This window comes from Hippopotamus amphibius, chromosome 13, assembly GCF_030028045.1.
Source record: "Hippopotamus amphibius kiboko isolate mHipAmp2 chromosome 13, mHipAmp2.hap2, whole genome shotgun sequence".
Taxonomy (NCBI): domain Eukaryota; kingdom Metazoa; phylum Chordata; class Mammalia; order Artiodactyla; family Hippopotamidae; genus Hippopotamus; species Hippopotamus amphibius.
In genome coordinates, this window is record NC_080198.1 from 20,391,141 (window position 1) to 20,406,268 (window position 15,128).

General features: G+C 41.3%; 1 protein-coding gene across 1 annotated transcript in view; it reads left to right on the forward strand.

Annotated features, from left to right (window-relative positions):
• Nucleotides 1-15,128, forward strand: part of FRMD4B (FERM domain containing 4B) — a 325,403-nt gene that overhangs the window by 88,362 nt on the left and 221,913 nt on the right. The window contains exon 2 of the mRNA XM_057705042.1: nt 14,430-14,557. The gene's annotated coding sequence lies outside the window, so the exon portion shown is untranslated. The remainder of the gene's footprint in view (nt 1-14,429; nt 14,558-15,128) is intronic.

Below are 15,128 nucleotides of genomic sequence, written 5' to 3' on the forward strand. Positions count from 1 at the left end.
TAAGGTGAAATATGTTCTTTGTCTCTGTAACGAGGTAGAAGACAGGACTCATCGCTCATTCCTCTGTGCCTCCTCACTCTCTGCCCTGCCCAAGTGCCCCTTTTGCTATTAAAGATCCAGTGTGTGTTTGATAATGATTCTTTCATTCATTTGACAAATATTTGTTGATCTCAGACTCTGTGCCAGGTTCCCCTGGGAACTGAATAAACTTTAACTCAATACCTGGCATAGGTAAAAGAATGTAGGAACTATTAGCTTTGTTTTGCAGATAAGGAAATTAGGGCAGAAAGTTTAAGTGACTTGCTCAAGGTTAAGAGGCAGGAAACAGGATACCAATACTCTTTTTTAATGTGGCTCCAAATCTTGTTTAGCATGTGGATGTAGTTGAGAATCCTTCACCGCAGCCCAGCTGCACACTAAGCCTGTCTTCTTGTTTGTATATATGCGCTTATTAAATCCTTATCAATCGTCCGTCTTTCCCGATAGACTTCGTGGGAGGACAGAAACTATTTCTCTGCTGATCCCTTTTGCGCCCTGGGGCCTCGCACATGCCTGGCACCTCGTAAGCACTTAGTAAATGTCTGTTGAAGATATTTAGTAATAAACGAGGGTGTCTTCTTCCTCCCACCACTATAAAATTCATGTTGAATTCCATTTTCTTAGAGAGGATACGAATTGGAATAAAACTAGCTGCTTTCTCAACAACCGTAATATTGTAAACATTCATTTTGTGTTTTATGTATTTAGAGCTCTAGAATGCAGAAAACAAATCCATTTAGAGTCCGGGGAAGAAATCTCTCTTTCCCTGCTGGTCTCTCTTTCTACTCCTTATCTCATCTACGTGACAGAACCAACCACCTGTCTTTTGTCAAAGTTATACATCCTCATAACAGCTGTCTGCTAGCTGCTGCCAGGGCCTTGGCACAAACCTGGGACGTATGGGTTTTTTAAATTATCTTGGTATCACTTATTTGTCATAGGAGTATCTGAAGGGATTGTAACATGCCAGGACCACCTAGTAGTTATAAGACAGGAAACCATCCTGCCCACCAGAGAAGAAAGGCACCAGGCACAGAGAGAGGAACCGTGAGCTGCAAACCATGAGGAGCGGTTACTGGTTGCGGGTTTGTCGCTACTATTTCTGTAACCTTGAATGAGCCGTGATTCCTCACTGTCGTGAACCTTAGTTTTCGTATCTGTAAGACTGAGGACATTCAAATAGATCAGAAAGACAGCAGCGTGGCATACGTACCACCCTGCTGTTGCTGTCTTCCGTTGCGGACTTTGCTAATCAATCACAGTGTACCCTCCCGTTGATCCAGGGAACAGCTTCATAAAGCCTCTCACAGCACTCCCTGCACAGTCACTCATCAGTCACTGACCATTGCCAGGCCAACAGTGCCTTCTCTTTTTGCGCAGGGTAGAGAGAAGAGATCACAGCAGGACAGTCTTTGTTCTCCAGAGCCTTCCCTGCATTAGCTGGAAATCGCCACCCTGGTCATGATGATATCGTAAACCATCCTGAGATGACCCTGGTGTGGAAAGGTCATTGGAGCCCTTCTGGTTTCCAGGGCAACAGTGAGGTGGCAGAGCTCTGAATGGGCTGAGACTTTGAGGGAATTGGCCGGGGACCACATTCTTTCAGAAGCTCCGCTAGGGAGTCACCATCAGGACTTGGTGGGGAAGGGAGGTGCAGCCTCGTCTCTTGGGACGTTACCCAAAACTCTGAGATATTTGCTGGATTGTGGGAACGTTTTCTTAGTGGTTAGAACCCCAGTATGTGGCTCTCCAACAGCTGTTTACAGTTGGATTTCTTTGGGCTAGTTTGGTGTAATGGAAAAGGCCACTGGGGAATGACTTTTCCTGGTAGATGTACTACTAGGTGAAATAAAGCCACAGAACAAGTTGGCTCTTTTTTAGGAATAAGAACATATGCACAGATGAATGTGTGAAAGGATATAATCATGATGGCTAATGAGTTTTTTTGCCTTTCTTTTTTAAAATTTTATATTGGGGTGTATTTGATTTACAATGTTGTGGTAGTTTCAGGTGTGCAGCAAGGTGATTTAGTTATACATACACATATATCTATTATTTTTCAGATTCTTTTCCCATAGAGGTGATTACAGAGTATTCAGTAGAGTCCCCTGTGCTATACATAAGGTCCTTGTTGATTATCTATTTTATATATAGTAGAGTGTGTATGTTAATCCCAAGCTCCTAATTTATGGCCCCCTCCCCCGCACCTTTCCCCTTTGGTAAGGATAAGTTTATTTTCTAAGTGTGCGAGTCTGTTTCTGTTTGGTAAATAAGTTCATTTCTATCATTTTTTTAGACTCCACATGTAAGTGACATCATATGATTTTTGTCTTTCTCTGTCTGACTTACTTCACTTAGTAGGATCATCTCTAGGTCCATCCATGTGGCTGCAAATGCCATTATTTCATTCTTCCTTATGGCTGAGTAATATTCTGTTGTATGTATGTGTGTGTATATATATATACACCACATATATATATACACCACATCTTCTTTACATGATGGCTGATGTTTACTCAGTGTCTGCTAACTGCCAGGCACTGTGTGAGGTGCTTTGCACATTCCATCCCTCCTCATTCTCACAACAGCACTAAGAAATAAGTGTCCCTGTCATCCACATTTTACTGACAAGGGCCCTGAGGCTGAGGGAGGGCAGTGAGCTCCCCGTGGTCACAGGCTTGTCAAGTGTGTGAGCAAGGATGTGAAGCCAAGGCTGTGACTCCCAAAGCAGCCCTCTTAGCTTCTGCATCGTTCACCCCTGCCCGGAGTTTGAGAGTGATTGTCTCAGAGTCTTGGGATTAGAGGCAATTCAGTGATTTTTTTTTTCTTTATGCTTTTCTGAGTTTTCAGAATTTTCTACCGTGAACCATTATAACTATTGAAAACAGGGGGGGAAAGCCTTTAAAAAAAAAAACAACAAAAAAACACGCAAGACAGTGAATCTGGAGTCAGAGTTAGAAGATCTAAATTTAATACCCAGCTCTTTTTTAACACATTGTCTAACCTTAGGCTGGTAATTTCCCTTGTTTCAGCCTTGGTTTCCTTTTCTACAACGTGTGATGATTGGACTGAAAGATCTGTTAGATTCCTTCTGGGTTGGAAATTATATACATTTACTTGGGCAGGGGTTAGAAGGTAGTATCTAGTAGATGCATTCATCTGCTTTTTTTTTGTTCCCCTGCCTGGGAGGTGATGATTATTTAAGAGTGAGGAACTCTTTTGGAACCACATGGTATAAAAAATTCATAGTGCTTTCTGTGTGAGTGCTCTAGAAGCACAATAAGCTCATTTTTATTAGAGGTATGAGTTTCTCAAAACAAATGTGTTAGAACATGACCTTGGTTGTCATCGTGGGGCTCTTCAGACAGAGCTTGGCCTTTTCTGTACAGTCCATGTCTGTCATCAATGTCTGGTTGTCTAGTTTAAATTTAGTGATGTTGAGGTTGTAATGGGAGTGTTAGAGTTAAAGACATGGTGTTTTATTAATTTAGTTGTATTTATAGATCTTGAGAGGCCTTGCGGTGTTAAAAATCTGAGTTATACATTGCATTAAGCAGAGTTATATAAAGACTGTTGAATATTAATTTTGTAATGATTCACCTTACAGTTTTATGAGACCAGACAGATATAAAAAGATACAGTGAATAATTGAGCCCATGATCTATAAAATGAAGTCTAGGGAGGAAAGAGTAATTGGAAGTGAAAAGAGCAAAGCTTTTCCTTTCTTTGCTGAGGTCAAGTTAATTCAGTCTCAGCCCCTTCTGCATATGCAGGTCCCCTAGTTTCTTAGAGCCTTAAATGAAGGTATTGTAAAAAAATGCAAAGCAAATAAAATGTGGATATTCTCTACCATATTACTGCTTTCATTATGTTTAGTTTAGCCTCTAAATATATTTGATCTTTATAATCTGAATATTTTATAAATTTTTAATAAATCTTTTTCCCAGTTACATTTTTCAAAACTTGTTTCCCAAATAAAGCAAGTTCTTGCACGTGAGAAATAAGATTGCTAGTATCTCTTACCTCTCACATTGCCCTTTGCAGAAGCTGTAGAGATGGGCAATAAGCATGTTAAAAGATGCGCAACATTATTAGTCTCAAGGAAACCCACATTCAAACCACAATGAAATACCACCTCATGCCTATTAAAATGGATAAAATGAAAAGACTGACCATACCAAGTGTTGGTGAGGACATGCAGCAACTGAAACTCTCACACACTGCTGGGAGGAATGTAAAATTGTAAAACCACACTGGAGCACAGTTTTCAGTTTTTATAAAACTAAAAATACCCTTATCATAGGACCTGGCCATTCCACTCCAAGGTTTTTACAGGAAAAAATTGTGGTGTGTAAATACACACACACACACACACACACACACACAAAATGGAATGCTACTTGGCCATAAAAAGAATGAAATTTTGCCATTTGCAACAATGTGGATGGACTTGGAGGGTATTATGCTAAGTGAAGTAAGTCAGACAGAGAAGTACCAGTACTGTACAATGTCATTTATATGTAGACATCTAAAAAATACAGTAAACTAATTGAATATAACCAAAAAGAAACAGACTCACAGATAAACAGAACAAACCAGTGCTTACCAGTAGGGAAAGGGGGCGGGGGGGGGAGGGGCAGGACAGGGCTAGGGGTTTTAGAGATACAAACTACTGTGTGTAAAATAAGCTGCAGGGATATATTGTACACGCAGAGAATACAGCAAATATTTTGTAATAACTGTAAGTGAAATATAACCTTTAAAAATTGTGAATCACGATGCTGTACACCTGAAACTTATATAATATTGTACATCAACTGTACCTCAATAAAAACAAATACCCATCAGTGGATGAATGGATAAACAAATTGGGGTGTAGCCATACAATAGAATACTGTAAAATAAGACAAAATAATAAAAAAAGAATAAACTGCTCATATGTGTAACAACATGGATGTATCTCAGAAATATCCTCAGTGAAGGGAGTCAGATGCAAAAGAAATTCAGACTGTCTGATTTAATTCATATGAAATTCTAGAAAAAGCACATTAATATATAGTGACAGGACAGAGATCAGTGGCTTCCGGGGGCAGAGGTAGGAGGAAAAGGGGAGACTAGGGTATGGAGGGACATGAAGCAACTTTTCAGGGGATGAAATGTGCTATATCTTGATTGTGGTGCTAGGTACAGGAGTATATCTGTATATCTCAAAATCCAATGAACGGAACACTTGACGTGGGAGTATTTTATTTTATGCAAATTATACCTCAAAAAACTTGATTTTGAAAATGCCTTTTGCAATCTCTCTCTGGTTGGTTCATTAGCGTCTCTAGACGATCTAACATCTTGATTCCAAATCAAGTTTCCATTTTTACTAATTGTGGGATCCTGAGTCTCACACTCACATATATAAAATAGGTATAATGACTACATTTGGCCAAGCTTCTGGAATTGCCCTGAGAAACAAAAGAGACGATGAATGTGTAAAAGTGGTTTTTGAATCATGATACTGTGCAGTGTCACTCCCACTTTGCAGTTTGCTCTGCAAATCAGAGTGAAATTACCTTGAGATGGGGCCTCATCTAAAATTTCAGACAGTTGACCCTCTTCTGCGGGCCCCAGACGAACTCTCCCCATACTGAACGCCTGGCTAGAGCACAGAGAATCCTAGCAGATTTCCTTAGCACTTTAAAAATATCCACCTGCCTCAGTCCACGTGACGTACCCATCAACCCACTCAGACTCTGAGCCCTTCACTTCCAGCGGTGACAACCTACACAATTGTTCCCCCAAGTCAAGACACACTGTGTAGCTTGTCAACCAGGTTTGAGTTTCATTTGACATCTTCAAAGAATCCTGTTCCCAGAGCAATGAACTCTGTGTTGGAGGCTAACCTAATTGTGCAGTGACAGTGAAAACATTCAGAGAGAGATGTGTCTTCTCCAAATTAACAACTTGTCTTCTGGGCAAGGAATTGACTTTTGGCCCTGAATGGACAAGGAGCATGGATAAGTTGGGTCCTGATTTAATCTGAAGCAACACGTGCATTCATTTGACAGGAAGTCACTGAGGATCCACTGTGTGCGTTGTTCTGGGCGCTGGGGCTTTAGCACTGAATAGGCCAAGCAAGAGCGTCGTCCTCCTGGAGCTCACGTTCTTGTTGGGGGAGGAAACCAGCAATCGAACAATGTGACTTCAGGATCCCACGGGACAAAGAGAGAGGGAGAGAATAACACAAGTGTAGGTTGGTAGTATTTAGGGTGTCGTATCTAGGTCAGGGGAGGTCATGGGTGTTGGGCTGGGATGCTGAGATGGCGCCTGGTGTGGGACGACCTGAGAAACAGGGATCTAAGAAGCAGTGGGGACTGCAGATGAGAATGGCTTGGCAAAGGCAGGAAGGGAAAGGAGGCCCGTGCGAGAAGCACTGAGGGGGAAGGGAAGGTTGTCATGACATGAGGTTTGAGAGGTGAAAAGGGAATGGAGTTTATGTTTTATATATTCTGTGAAAATCAGGAGACACTGAAGAGTTTTAAGCAGGGGAGAGGAATGATCTGGTATATGCATGTGGCCACCGTGAGAAGAAGGAATTGACTCGGGGCCAAGGGGGGTAGTTAGCGGGAAGGCTGTGGAAGCAGTCCGAGAGAGAGAGAGAGATGATGGTGGTTTGGACTAGGAATAGCACTGGAAATAAGGAGAGAAGAACAAACAGAGGGGACGTGTTTTAGAGGTAATGCTGCTAGGATTTGATGAATGGAAAGTGGGGTGATGGAGAAAAAGTAGGCATAGTTTTATGGCTGGAGCACCCAAGAGCTGATGGGAGTCTTTCTTAGGAGACCACCTAGAGTGATTGGTTAGGGTGTCTGCATCCTTTGTCTGCCGTTAGAGCAGTGACCGAGTTGCTCTGAAGATTGGAACAGCAGTATGTAGTTGTAAATATCCTGTGATGGGCTCTCTGGTTGTAAAGACCATATCATCTCCCTTCTGTGATCCTCTTGACGTGCTAATAAGTGGGTGCTGGAAATGTGATCTTCTAATCACAACCTTCTTTCTCTAAAGCCATTTTCAGCACACACCCATTCAGGGCAAGATCCAAACCCTCTCTGGCTTCTGTTGTTTGGTGCTGGTATGACACTATTCACAAGAGGCTTACTGCAGGGGGAAGGCTCTGATGAATTTACTTTTGCTTTGGGAGACTTTTGGGAAGGTTGCCTGTTTTTGTTAATTATGGCTCGTGAATTACTTTGTCAGAAATTTTGAAACGCAGACGTCTAAAAAAATTACAAGGTATTATTAAATATTTAAATATTGCTAATATCTCTATGTGGTATGAGCTTTTGGCTGAGATTGGATCTTTGGGCTGTTTACTTCCGTATGTATCATCTTGTATAGTGTCATAGATCCAATTTTGCCTATGAAAGCAAATTTTAAATTTGTTTCAAACAATCTGTTGGCTAAGCATGTGTTGAGACCTTGTTGTTTGTTCTGTATTCATGAAGAGGAAAGTAGTGAGCTTAGCACTGAGATACACGCATCTTAGCTTGTGAAAGTAATGTCTGAGTAACAATGAGAAATGTTATCTTTTAAAATGCTTTGAAATATTTTCTTTTCTGTTATAAAAATAATATAAGCTGATCCTAAAAAATTTGGAAGGTATAAAATAAAAATCGACCAGAGCCCTGTCACGACTCCGTGCGATGTTGAAGTTTCTCATAAACTGGAAGGGCTGGAAGGGGATTGTTCATTGATCTGCGCCGACTTCTCATTTTGCACGTGAAGAAACTGAGGCGCAAAAAAAAAAAAAAAACAAAACTGAGGCACAGGGCAGCACGGAGTCTCCAACCCAGGGTTCCTCACTGCCAACTTTGAGTTGCTTCCCTGATTGTTTCTATGGCTTCATAAGCACTTCACGTTCTTGGGGTCTCAGTGGCGGTACGAGGATCTGCTACCCCCTCTTGCTCAGTGTGGCACATCTTCTCACTGAGCATCCGTGTGGCTCCATCTGCCCCCCTGGTGTTCCGGAGGCTGCGTGGTCTTTGCTTCTTGCCTGTGGATCTTAAGTAAGGATGGCATCAAAATTGCATTGACCTAGGTGAGTAGTTCTTAAAGAGTGATTTTTGGACCACCTGCATCAGAATTGTCTGGGGTGCTTGTTGAAAATGAAGACTCCTGTGCCCCAACCCATGTTTGTGGAATCACAACCTTTAGGGGTAGGACTGGGAATCTGGCTTCTTAAACTCAGATCCGTTGAGAAATAATACTTTGTCAATAGGAATAAAACTTCTTATACTGAATCATTCAAATTGTCTTACCTATGTTGGATAAATAGAGAGATGGATAGACAGATAGATAGTAGATAGATCAGTGGATAGATGGATAGATGGATAGGTGTTTGTAAATGGTTAAAATATTCTGGTTCCATGCAGAGAAACTGTTAATGGTTATCTCTTAGGTGTAAAAATGGGGTGAATGGGAGAGTGGGCTTTCTCTGTTCTAAGACGCTTAAAAACCGGGATACACAGACGGCAGATGTGTTTAGAGTTCCTAAACACATCATAAGTATTCATGCAGTTAAGTATTCATTCAGTTAAGCTATTTCTTTGAGAGACTAGAAATGTCTATGTAATGGTATTTATTTGCTAGTTTGTGTGTGGCCGGTGGGAGAAAGGGAATACTCCTTTGTTGATACAAGAGGACACACAAGGACCAACAGGGGGCTCAGGGGAAATCAGAGTTAGTTCATTGATTCACTCGCTCACTTATTTTTTAACAGATGTTCATTGAAAAACACCTGGTGTGCGCCAGAAACTGTTTGAGGTGCTGAGGACACGGGAGAGAACAAGTCAGTAGGGTCCGCAGTCATGTAGCACTCCCGGTCTACTACGGGGGAGCACCAGCAAAGAGTTCAACAGGATGTTTTCAAGTGGTGACAGGTGCTGGGAAGAAACGAAGGGGCTGTGCCCAGTGTGAGTGGTCAGAGGGCCCCTCTCTTGTGGGTGGGGGTGGTCTCCCAGAGATGGCATCTCAACGGAGACCCCGGTGGCAACCAGGGGCGTACCTGGGGAATAAGGGTTCTAGGAAGGGGGAGTTGCATGGACAGAGGTCCCAAGGTGGATGAGCTTGCTATGTTTGGGGTACATTAAGAAAACTTGTGTGGCTGAAGCTTAATGAGTAACAGAAGATACAAGATAAAGTTTAAGAGGAGGACAGGGCCAAGCCACGTGTTATAATCAGGCCAGAACAGGGAATTTGAATTTTGTTCTAAGTGTAATAGAAAGTCTTAGCAGAGCTACATTGAGGGAGGGATGAGTTGATATCTTTAGATTTGGGTTTGTTTTTTTTTAAATCGCTTCACCACTCAAAATATATATATAATGGAATCCTACTCAGCCGTAAAAATGAACGAAATTTTGCCATTTGCGATAACGTGGATGGACTTGGAGGGAATTATGCAAAGTAAAGTAAGTCAGACAGAGAATGACAAATACCATATATCAATTATATGTGAAATCTAAAAAAAATACAACTAGTGAATATAACAAAAAAGCAGACTCACAGAAAAAAAAATCATTATTTTTTTTCTTATAGAAAACCAGTTGTTCCAACATCATTTACTCCTGATTCTCCATGTTTTCCACTTTGACGTCCAAGTCCTCCTGTATCATATGGAAATGTCCGTTTTGTTCAGTTCATCACTGGGCTCTCTGTTCTAACCCATTCATCTATTTTTCTGTACTCTTTCACCAAAAACACAGTACCTTAATTACTAAGATTTTATAGCAGATGTTGATAGTTAGTGGAGTCCTGATTCCATCTATATGCACCACATCTCCTTTGTCCATTCATCTGTTGATGGACAGAGGCTGCTGGTACTACGTTGAACTCCAAGAGGATGTGACCACTCTTTTGCTTCATTTCTCTATTGCCCAAAAGCTCTTCCTAGAATAACACTCCCCCCTATTGCTTCCTCTGCCTTTCAAGTTATGAAATTGTCATCAAAGCAAGCCAGGAATTTGTCAGCTGCTTGTATTTTTAGCAAAACGAGATGCTCAACTGATGTCTAAACAATTTCAGTCCTCCTCATCCCCATCCCTCCAGTTATGCTCCCACACCTTTTTTTTTCTAAGCATTTTTATTATTGTGGTAAACTGTACTTAACATAATATTTACCATTGTAATTATTTTTAAAGTTTATTTTATTTATTTTATTTTATTTTTGGCTGTGTTGGGTCTTTGTTGCTGTGCATGGGCTTTCTCTAGTTATGGCGAGCGGGAGCTACTCCTTGTCGCAGTGTGTGGGCTTCTCATTGCAGTGCCTTCTCTTGTTGCAGAGCATGGGCTCTAGGCACGTGGGCTTCAGTAGATGTGGCACGTGGGCTCAGTAGTTGTGGCCCACAGGCTTAGTTGCTCTGAGGCATGTGGGATCTTCCCGGACCAGGGCTCAAACCTGTGTCCCCTGCATTGGCAGGCAGATTCTTAACCACTGAGCCGCCAGGGAAGCCCACCATTGTAATTATTTTTATATGTACAATTCAGTGGCATTAAATACACTCACAGTGCTGTGCAACCATCACCACCTCCATCTCTAGGATCTTTTTCATTAGCTCAAACTGAAACTCCATGACCATCAAATACTAACTTCCCATTCCCTGATCCCTTCATCCTCTGATGACCTCTGTTCTACTTTCTCTGTGAATTTGACTCTGGGAACCTCATGCAAGTGGAATCAAACAATATTTATCCTTTTGCATCTGGCTTATTCCACTTACCATAATGTTTTAAAGATTCATTCATGTTGCAGCGTGTATCAGAATTTCCTTCTTTTTAAGAATGGATACTATTCCATTGCATGTATATACCACATTTTGTTAACCCAGTTAACAAAATGGACACGGGTTGTTTCTGCCTTTTGACTATTGTGAACAATATAACAGATTATGAACATGGTGTACAAATATCTGAGTCCCTCCCTGCTTTCAGTAGTTTCTGGTGCATACCCAGAAGTGAAATTGCTGAATCGTATAGTAATTCTATGTTTAATTTTTTGAGGATTGAGTGCGCACTTAACTTTGGCAAATTAAAGAAGGGGGTGTGAGATGCTGTCCTGAATCTCCCATTTCCTGGTTGGTCGCAGTTCCTTCAGGTACCTCACCATGCCCAGCGTGATTCTGTTGTTTTAAAATACATGGGCTTCAACTCGAGGATGGAAGATGCCTTTGAGGACTGGGGCAGGGAGGGTGGGGGGGACTCGAGGGGGGGGGAGTCAAGGAAGGGAGGGAAGATGGGGATATGTGTATAAAAACAGATGATTGAACCTGGTGTACCCCCCAAAAAAATAAAAAAAAATAAAATAAAATAAAAAAATAAAATACATGGGCTTTCCCCTTCGCCTCCCCACCCTGTGTCCTCGAGTCCGTTCTGTACCTCTGCGTGAAGCTGGGACGAAGTGAGAGAGTAGCATTGACATATATACACTGCCGAATGTAAAATAGATAGCTAGTGGGAAGGTGCTGCATACCATAGGGAGATCAACTCGATGATGGGTGATGACTTAGAGGGCTGGCATAGGGAGGGTGGGAAGGAGTTGTGGGAGGGAGGGGATATGGAGATATATGTATAAATACAGCTGATTCACTTTGTTATACGGCAAAAACTGGCACAACAGTGTAAAGCAATTATATTCCAATAAAGAGCAAAAAACAAAACAAACAAACAAACAAAAAACGCATGGGGTTATTATAACTCGTCCATCCTAACTCACTGAGACCTTGCACTTCTTTGCTTACCCTCAGATACCTAATAGCACAAGTATCTTCCCCTAAGTTTTATGGGTGAAGTTATATGCTCTAAATGCGTTTGCATGTTTGGTATATAAGAAAGTCGTAAGACACATCCTCCAGCATGTTAAGAGTCTTGGAAGAATATATTCCCATAACGCTCTTAGCTTGCCTTTTCTCCCTTCCTTTCTTTCATCTCCTTCCAAGTACCATCCACTCTGTTTCTGTTCCTGGGCTTTGGGGGTTTTCAAATTGATGTGTATTTGCTTCGTGTATAGTGCTGTGTCACAGGCAGGAGTCATTACGCGTGGGGCCATGGAGTCAAAGAACTTCCCAGCTGTGTGTAACTTCAGACAAGGGATTGTATTTCCCTGATTCAGCTTCCTCATCTTCACCATATGGTTACACCTATATTATTTTTAGCGTTTCTAGATACATTACAGGCCATGTAAGTGGTGTGCCCAGCTGTGGCGTATGGTGGGTCCTCGATAAATGGTAGTTTTCTAGGCAGTCGGGATGTATCTGTTCATCTCTCTTTCTTCTACCCTTGTGGTCTGAGCTGACAGAGCTGTGCAGTCTTTGTTACCTTAGCTAAAAAAAAGTAAGGGACTTAAATAGTTCCATATACATGATGCTAGATGCTGCTTGTTAAATCATTATTTACAAGGAACTTTTGTCATCTAGTGGACACATGACAGTTGTGCAGAGATGATTCAATAAAGCCGAGAATTTACGGAGGCATTCCAGCACCAGCTTTCCCCATGTGCATAATCTTTTGCAAATCACTTTCTCTCTGAGCCTCATTTATCTAATATATAAAAATCTGTAGGGGGCTTCAACTATAAAACATCCGTAGTATATTCTTTCTAAGCCCAATATTTTACCTAAAAGTCTTGGGGACCAAGGAGATGACTGGGTGTGGGAGGTTTTCATTTTGATCTAATAGGAGCCAACCCACTACCCCATCCCCTTACTCTCTATCTACATTACACTCTATCAACATCAGATTTCACTACATACATTTAATGTAGTTAGTATTTTAATGTTTACTTTTGAACAGCTAACACAAAACTAGCCTCTTTTTAGCTTTAAGAGCTATTTTCCTCCTAAAAGGATACTGAAAAATATTGCCTACAAGAAACTCCCAGCCTACACCATGCTCTTGTTGTAGATGAGTTTTTAAAACATCTAGTTACCAAGCCCAAGGTCATACTGCTTGCTGCACTACAGACCAGTAAATCAAGAGACAAGTTGCTGGTCTTCTCAGGCCAGCAGTCTGAGAAGATGGTGGACTAGCATTCCAAAGAACCACCTTACCTGAGTTAGCATTCAGGCTTCTTTTATACAAAAGGCAGAGAGGGTATGGTTGATGGTTACAGACTTCTTGGTGCCAGACTCCTTTGTTCCTACAGCTGTCAGCATAGATCTGGTCATAATGTTCCTGTAAACTTCCACAACCAATGTTATTCTTTGTTCTGCAACTTTTTATCTTTATATGAATGGAAAAGTGTTACAGCTTTAAAAGTCAGAGCATTTGAGAATGGGCTATAGTGTACATGTCAGGCTATAGGCAACATCCTTTTACAACAGGTGCAGAGACAGCAGGACTAAACACAAGCAACAAACCACAAGGGTTAGAGTTAAAGGAATAGATCCAATATGGAGTCAGGTTTGTTCTTCTCTCTTACAGTTCTTGTTAGAAAAGATGGATTCGTCCTATGGCAGCAGCAAGGAGAGAGGGGGTAAAGGTGCTTGTGAAGGAACAGTACTGAGTTCTTTCTGCTTCCTGTTGCCACCTTGCATCTCACACCTGCGTCCACATCTAGGAAGAGCTGAGGGTCAGATGGGCTGGGTGGGGCGTTGGGGGGGGGGTGCCTTGGGGCTGGGGTGACAGTGGACTTTTATTGAACCCCGTGGCAGAACAGTGAATACCTCTGCTGCCTCTGCCCTGCTCTTCGTGTCGGGTTTTCACGCCCTGCTATGTGCGAAACAGTTTGGGCCCACAGTTGACAAGCAAGAATTGTGCTTCCTGACTGAAGGAGAGCTTCTGGGGAAAAGCTGTTTTCTTTTCTTTTATAGGGAGAATGGCAAATCCATATAAATGAGTGTGTCTTATGGCGCAATACACACACTAAATTTCATCAGTATTCATGGCACGTGCTTCATTCTCTCCACAACTGACATCTGTTAAAAAAAAAGATTCAGGAGTGCCGTCCTGGTTTCAGCAATTCTGAAACACAGATTCTGAGGTGATATTTTATTGAGTTCTCCCACTCTGACAGCCTTGATTTTACAACTGACTATAGGTAACTTTTAGTGCTTCAGTATTTCTTACAGAGATAGCACCTAGCATTCTGTATGCAATGAAAGGCATTACGTGAGAAGCCAAATCAGTATCAGATCTTTAGTTGTTAAGGAGGATAGCTTCTTTTCGTCTGTATTTTGAGATAGCGCTATTCTGAATCTCATTTAATTAGGTGAATTTCTAAAGCCGTGATTAAACTGTAGCCAACCAAAGGAAAATTAGAAATAAGTTAGAAGCGTCCCTGCTTTGAGATTTCTAGTTCTTTCCTATATGCCTACAGAAATCAAGGAGCCGCTCTTCCTGTGTTACAGGTTTTGATAAGAAATCCAGAAGAAAGGATGTGTGAAGGAAAAAGATGACATCTGTGCCTGGCAAACAAAATCCAAAGATTGTTACAGTGAAAACAAAAGGAAGGCAAGACAGTCCTTACTAGTTCAAGGTAAGTGGACATCTCTGTAAGCCCTGAACTCTGATATGTTAGAACAAGAAAGTGGGTTTATAAATGTTTGGGGGTGTACATTGACTTGTCAGGTGGGGTAAGATATGATATAGGATATGATCTCCCAAGAAAACATCTGTGTTACAAGCAATGAGGAAGAAAACCAGGAAATACAGTTAGCCTGCTACTCTCACATAGAAGCTAAGTGCCCGAAAGTTAGGTAATAGATTACATTTTACAAAGGGGTTCTTGTCTCAGAAAGAAAAACAAACAAAAAATAACAAATAATGCTCTAACTCTACTGTGCCGTAGACACATTTCCTACAATGTATTTCCAATATTTTATTTGCATGTTGGTAAAATTTTCTTTTTATTTGCAGTTGGACATTTGACCAGTTTAAGTCCAGTGGACAATTGAGCAACACTAATGATTTATTTTTATATTTTTATATGTGGAATGATTTTCTTCCTTAACTTAGCTGTAGTGAAGATGTGCTTTATATCTTTTATATCAATACTTTGGTTTTTTTTTTTTCCATTTTCCTTGCTTTTTAGAATATAGTGAGGGGGG